Below are 7,828 nucleotides of genomic sequence, written 5' to 3'. Positions count from 1 at the left end.
TCCTTTTGTATTTTCAGGATTAAATGAGCTCAAATTAACAAAAGAAGCAAAAAGACAGCAAAATCTAACATGAATACAAGAAAAGGGACAAAAGTGGATTGCCCGACCCCTCGACAGCATCCTCCCAAGCAAAACAAAGAAGGCAGAAGACTGAACACGCCCCGTGCTCAGCGAGCACGGGGCCGTGCCCAAGAAGCAGCAGAAAAGACAAACCAATAGAAGCTTCTATTGCCCACCATGGGGCCGTGCCCAGCGGACACGGGGGCGTGGTCAGAGTACTGCAGGCGCATTTTTTGTAATTGCGAATTACAATTAATGAAGAGAGAGTGTGTCAGACGGACACGGGGTCGTGCCCAGCGGGCACGGGGACGTGCCCAGGCTTCTGTTCAGCCTATAAATAGGAGTGCTTGGAGCCATTTCAACTCATCCCTTGGCACACCACCTCTCTCACACTTCACCCACCACCCACCACCATCACAACACCATCATCCACCACCATCATCCATTGTCCATCATAGAGTGTGTGAGTCGTCTCGGGATCCAAGATTGATCGTAAGAGTTCATGACAATCAAAGGCCATGTTTGCCTAAGTCTCTTACATCACTTGGTGAAGACAAGTGTCTAGTGTAATACTTTTTATTTTTAATCTTTTGCACTTTTTATTTGGTTTTGTATTAATGACTTTAATAACTAGTTTCTTATGTTGAAGGTGATTCTTCCTTATCGTTTGTCCGTGGTGTCTTGACATTATTTTACTGTCTATATAAAATAAAATATTTTCACCAGTCATATCTCCACGGTCTATATGGAGGTATGTTGGCTACCTGGTCGGGGGTTAAGGGAACGGTTTGATAAGAGTCTTGCCCTTGTTCAACGTTTAGAGGTCCTCCAAGGGACCAGGGTCAAATTTAGTAGGATCTCCTTCAATATCCAAAGGTATTGGATGGCGGGGATCCAAACTCTTTGACCCCCTCATAAGTTAAACTACTATTAATACTATAACCCGGCTACTTAGGACTGTATCCCTGCTGACTCAGACTACTTAGTCGAGGGTAACGTCACCTTCAAAAGAGGGGCCTACCATAATTTGCATTAATAACTTAATTAATTATCTTTCAATAATCCGACCCTTCAGGATTGTATCCTTGTTGACTCAAACTACTGGGTTGAGGGTAACGTCACCTTCAAAAGAGGGGCCTACTACAATAACTAAGATAATCTCTTAAACAAGTGCAAAAGTGCGAAAATAAACAAAGGTTACACTATACACGAGTCGGATCCAAGTGATTCATCTTGTCTATCTGTTTTTATTTTTATTTTTATTTTTCAGCATTTAGTTAGTTTTATTTTCTTAGTTTTAAAATCTTTTCTAACATTTTGATTTGGTTAGACGTTGAGGATAAACCGGTACTAAAAGCTCTTGTGTCCTTGGACGACCTCGGTATCTTACCAACACTATACTACGTCCACGATGGGTGCACTTGCCCATATGTGTGTGTAGTGTTAGTAAATATCGTGTTTTATAAATTTAAAACTTGGCTAAAAAGTGTAAAAAGGGCTTAAAATATATACCTAAAACATATACACACTCGCACACATCAAGGTTTTTTTGGCGCCGTTGCCGGGGACACAAGGATTTTAAGAAAGCTTAAAACCGACGGCCTAATCAGTTTTTTGTCAAAATCTTTTTAAACCGCGCGCACATTTTTCTGCATTTTAGTTTAGTTTGCATTTACAGTAGCCTGAACACGGGACCGTGCTCACTGAACACGCCCCTGTGCTGCATATTTTTAGTTAGATACCCAGATACAGAGTCTTAACACGGGGCCGTGTCCATTGAACACGCCCCCATGTTCAGCAAGACCAGTAACTTTTATTAAAACGCTCAGATACAGACCCTGAACACGGGGCCGTGTCCACTGAACACGGGGCCGTGTCCAGCCTCTGTTTCCGTCTTTATTTTCTGTTTTCTGGTCCCGAGACTCAGTTGTGGTCTGTTGAGTGATTCTTACGGATCAATACTCAGGAGACTACAACTACACCTATGAGGAGGATGATTACATGAGAGAATATTGCACTAATTGTGGTAACCCGCACTCGGTACAATATTGTAACTTATTTCAACCGTCCACTTCATACAACTATTATGAGGAGCCCAGGTACGAGCCATCAACTTCATACACTTCCTATGAAGACCAAAGGTATGAACCTACTCCCTCATACTCATACTTTGATGAACCAATGTATGAGCCTTCATACTCATACTTTGAGGAGTCAAGATATGAACCATCACCTTCATACACTTATTATGAGGAACCATGGCGTGAACAACCCACCTCATATGAGTACTATGAAGAACAAAATTTCGACCCTTATCCATCATATACTTACAATGAAGAACAATGGTACGAACCATCTACTTCATACGGGTACTATGAGGAACCAAGGATCGAACAACCGGATTCAAGCCTTGAGGATCCCGATCCCTACCCTATCACCGAAATAGCTGATAGGATAATAGAAAAACTTAAAACTATCAAACGTTGCATAAAAGAATCTCGCGCAAGGGAAGAGGAGTCCCGTGCAAGAGAAGAATTAAATAAAGAAACGATAGTTGAAGAGTTAAAAATGGAAGAACAAATAAGTGAAAAACCGACTCATGAGTTAGACAACGAAAAAGGTGAGGCCAATAACGTTAAAATTCAAGAAGAGTCTAATTTTGAAGAAACTAATCTCTTGTCACCTTCTTTCGAAAATCATTGTTTAGTACCAACTCATGCTAAGTTTTTAAAAGAGTTAAACACTAACACTAAAATTGAAGAAATGGTAAGTGTTAAGTTAACTAATGATCAAACTTCGCTAATAAAAGAAGATCCTTTTGAAATTAACATTACACCGGTTCTATGTTTTTTTCAAAATTCATTTATTAGTAATGTCACCATTGATAAAGATCTTTGTGTTAACATAATGCCTAATTACATTTTCGAAAAATTAAGTATTAGTGATTTTGCTCCACTTCAAATACCCATTTTTCTATCTAATCGGAAAGTAATAAAATCAATTGGTGTAGTGGAGGATGTCTTGGTTCAAACAAATCAAATGGTAATCCCAACCGACTTTGTCATCCTCGATGACGCTCCTCTAGTGTTGGGACGACCTTTTGTAAAAACTCATGAAGCTTTGAAAAACCGGAAGTTTAATAATCTACCTCTTCAGTTAGGGGCATTCAAAAGGAGTATAGATCTTGAGCGTTCAATGAAATATCCTTTTGGCAATAATGACCCCCTAATTGAAGATGAAGATGAGCCACCCGATACAAGTGAAAAAGTTGACCACTTTGTTGAAGAATAGGTCGCCATAGAACAAACCTTTAAAGTTCTTGATCTAGATGAGCCACGAAATAAGGAGTCTCCTAAAGACCCACCCATTGAGCTCAAGGAACTTCCGAAAGGTTTGGAATATGCTTTTCTAGACAAAGATGGTAAATTACCTGTAATTATTTCGTCTAAATTAAGTAGTGTAGAAAAAGAAAAATTAATTAATCTTCTTAAAAAACACAAAAATGCGATCACTTGGAAGCTTGTAGATATTAAAGGAATAAGTCCTTCCATGTGCACGCACAAAATTTTAATGAATGATGACTACAAAACAGTAATACAACCACAACGTAGAGTAAATCCCAATGTGCAAGAAGTGGTTAAAAATGAGGTCATCAAACTACTTGACGCCGGACTAATTTATCCTATCTCCGATAGTCCATGGGTAAGTCCCGTCCAAGTAGTCCCAAAGAAAGGAGGTATGACGGTAATAACTAATGAAAAGAATGAATTAATACCAACAAGAACCGTCACAGGATGGAGAGTTTGTATAGACTATAGACGATTAAATGAAGCAACAAGGAAAGACCACTTTCCTTTGCCATTCATTGATCAAATGCTAGAACGACTATCCGGTCATAAATTTTACTGTTTCTTGGATGGTTTTTCAGGTTACTTTCAAATTCTGTTAAGATCGAATGAGTGAACAATGAAAACAAAGATAGACACTTATAGAATGATAAAAACAGTATGCTTAATGGAAGTTATTAATAATCTAACCTTGATTCGGAGCGTTGATCTGAACATCTGTTAAGATCGGAATAGAGCAGAGCGGGAGAGAAAGTGGGGAAGCCCTAAATGAGAGATGAGATAGATAAAAGAGGGGAGTGGTACTGTTGGGCGGGAAAAGGGAAAAAGGTAGCCCTCATCTACTGACACGTGGCCCAAATAACTTTCATTTATTATATATATATATATATATATATATATATATATATATATATATATATATATATATATATATATATATATATGTAAAGGATCCTGTACAAAGTCATACTTTTGTAAGAAGTGTGAGAAATAATTTGGTAATGACAAGTGTCCTCTATCTTAATTAATTCAAAAGGGTATATTAGTAATTTACCTTTCTTATCAATTAATTGAGTTTCAAGATAATTGAAAAAAAAAACTGTCGTCCTATTTTTTTTGCAAGATCCAATTCCATTTTCACCTACGTATCATTTTTTCATCATTTTAACCGCAACATCTTTTAATCGTATATTGTTCATATCTTCTTTTCATCATCTTTAAATTGCAATACAATGTTTTTTGGATTCCAGATAAAACACCATGACTTGAATCATAGTCAATGTCTCCAGAATGTATCCAGATGTTTTAAAACACCACGCCATGAACAATGTCTACAGAGAAAACACAATGACTTGAATCACACTCATGGTGTTTTAAATTCTGGGAATGTTTTGTATTGATTCTCCAGATGTTAATACACCATGGATGTAATCACAATACAATGTTTTTTGGATTCCAGATGAAACACCATGACTTGAATCATAGTCATGGTGTTTTAAAATCTGGGAATGTTTTGTATTGATAAAACACCATGACTTGAATCATAGATGTTTAAAACACCACGCAATGAACAATGTCTCCAAATAAAACACCATGACTTGAATCATAGTCATGGTGTTTTAAAATCTGGGAATGTTTTGTATTGATAAAACACCATGCCTTGAATCATAGATGTTTAAAACACCACGCCATGAACAATGTTTCCAGATAAAACACCACGACTTGAATCATAGATGTTTAAAACACCACGCCATGAACAATGTCTCCAGATAAAACACCATGACTTAAATCATAGTCATGGTGTTTACGATTTTTATACAATGTCTCCAGATAAAACACCATGACTTGAATCATAGATGTTTAAAACACCACGCCATGAACAATGTCTCCAGATAAAACACCATGACTTAAATCATAGTCAATTTATCCAGTTGTTTTAAAACACCATGCCATGAATCTGATTACAGTTCTCGTTATGATAATGTATGAAGAATATGCAACTAAAGATCTCCTACAATTAAGGTGAATCATTAATTCCTATATTTAAGGAAAAAGGAGTAAATGTAGGAGTTTTTTGGTCGTGTATGATATGGTTACCATATTTCAAATATTGAAAAAGACACTATTGCCCTTCAATTTTACATAAGGTCCCTCTAATTAAAACACAATTTACATTTTTATACCCTATTGATCTCAACCATTAGATCAAATATCCAATGGTTTAAAACACTTCTTACATTTCTTACATTTTAGACACTTTTTACCATATCCCTACCCTATATATATATATATATATATATATATATATATATATATATATATATATATATATATATGTAACATTAATTTTATACTTTTTATGTAGAAATTTGTAACTTTAGGGACTAGATGTAAACTAAAGAAGAGGGAGGGTGGTTAAATGTTAAAACACTAAACTTATTTCAACCTAATATCCACCTCACGTGCATTAGACGCAACCCGTTACGCCTTCTTCTTGTATCATCAGACGGCGCCATGAAAGAAACCGTACTACCAAATTCGCTTCATTTAATAGATTGGTTCTTCAATGGAGGTTAGAAGCCATGGAATAATACCACATGAGACACTAGGGAGGCTCGAAGTTGGTCTGATTTTGGTTTAAACAAAGGTAAGAACTTGTTCCAGTTGACGGAGTTGGTCCAATTTTGACCGACTAACTCTGATTTTGGGCGAATTTTTGACCGATTATTTCGATTTTGACCAATTTTGACTTTAACCGCCTAGTTTGACCGATTTGACCAAATCCGGGTGGTAGACCTCCGATGAGCGATTAATCGCCGTCTAGGCGCCACCCAGAAGCGATTTCTACAACACCGCCTGATGGTACACTCATTTTTTATTTCATCACCATTCAAAAAAAAATATGACCCTTGTTTTTGTAACATAGTGGACTAGACTTATAGAAGCGGGTGCTTTTTCAGCCTCACATAAAGATTCATCAAGTTATTTGTTGCAGACATGCATATTTACGTATTCTACCCTCATTTTTATTTACGTACATATTTACATATTCATCAAGTTACTCGTTGCGGCCATATTTACATACTCCACCCCTCCATTTTCATTTACTGTAACCCCCTCCCTCCCTTTGTCAAGTAGACAAATACTAAATTACTAATATTCTCCAAACTTCATACTTAAGAAAAAAAATCCCTTTAATTTGATGACTTGATAGAAAATACGATGAAAAATTCAAAGGATAGGGTACATTTAGCTAACCTCAATAAAAAAAAAAAGAAAGCGCGTAGCCTTTACCTTGTCGGATGATACACACTCATTTTTTTTTCATTTCATCAGCGTTTAAAAAAATATGATCTTTGTTTTTTTATCATAAATGGACTAGACTTATAGAAGCCGAAAAACAATTCATAGAATTCTAGAAAATGGTAAGTGTACCATTATGGGTGTATCTATTGGCATACCCAAATGCCTATATGCACATCAAAAAGGGTTTTTTTATCCTATATGAACACCCTGCAATGTTGAGTTGTGGCCAAAGCGCGGCGTTTTGGTCCGGTCAACCAGACAAAAGACTGACGGGTGTCTAACGAGTCTGTTGACCGGATCAAAACGCCGACCTTTGGCCGCGTTTTGGTCCTGTCAACCAGACAAAAGATTGACCGGGTGTCTGGTTGACAGGACCAAAACGCGGCGTTTTGATCCGGTCAACAGACCCGTCAGACACCCGTCAGTCTTTTGTCTGGTTGACCGGACTAAAACGCCGAGCTTTGGCCGCGTTTTGGTCCTGTCAACCAGACAAAAGACTGACCGGGTGTCTGGTTAACAGGACCAAAACGCGGCCAAAGCTCTGTATTTTGGTCCGGTCAACAAACCCGTCAGTCTTTGTCTGGTTGACCGGACCAAAACGTCACGCTTTGGCCACAGCTCGACACTGCAGGGTATGCATATAAGACAAAAAAAACCCTTTTGGGGCTGACTATCTACACACCAAATGTGCAAATAGTCTCCCCCATTATTAAATACTGATACACAAATTGGCCTTAACATATCTATTGATGTCATTCTACAATCTTAACTAAAAATAATGATTATAATTTTATTGATGTCATTCTACAATCTTAACTGAAAATAATGATTATAATTTTGTTGATTCTGTTCACATACGGTGATGATTCATTGCTGACCAGAAGTTTATAGGCTGGCTGTATATGATATGATATGCCAACCACTAAAATGTGTTGAATTCAACGTACCAAAATCAAACCATTACTTATCCAACATTTAAAATTGTTTTAATGTGTGCTAGCTCACTTAGTAGAGGCTCTTAGAGCATTCACATCCATTCCACCATTTTTTTCACCCTAAATTACACTAAAATACACTACATTTTCTCTCTCCTTTTCAATTAAATAATATATTTT

Source organism: Helianthus annuus, chromosome 9 (genome assembly GCF_002127325.2).
Source record: "Helianthus annuus cultivar XRQ/B chromosome 9, HanXRQr2.0-SUNRISE, whole genome shotgun sequence".
Taxonomy (NCBI): Eukaryota; Viridiplantae; Streptophyta; class Magnoliopsida; order Asterales; family Asteraceae; genus Helianthus; species Helianthus annuus.
This window is presented reverse-complemented; position numbering follows the sequence as displayed.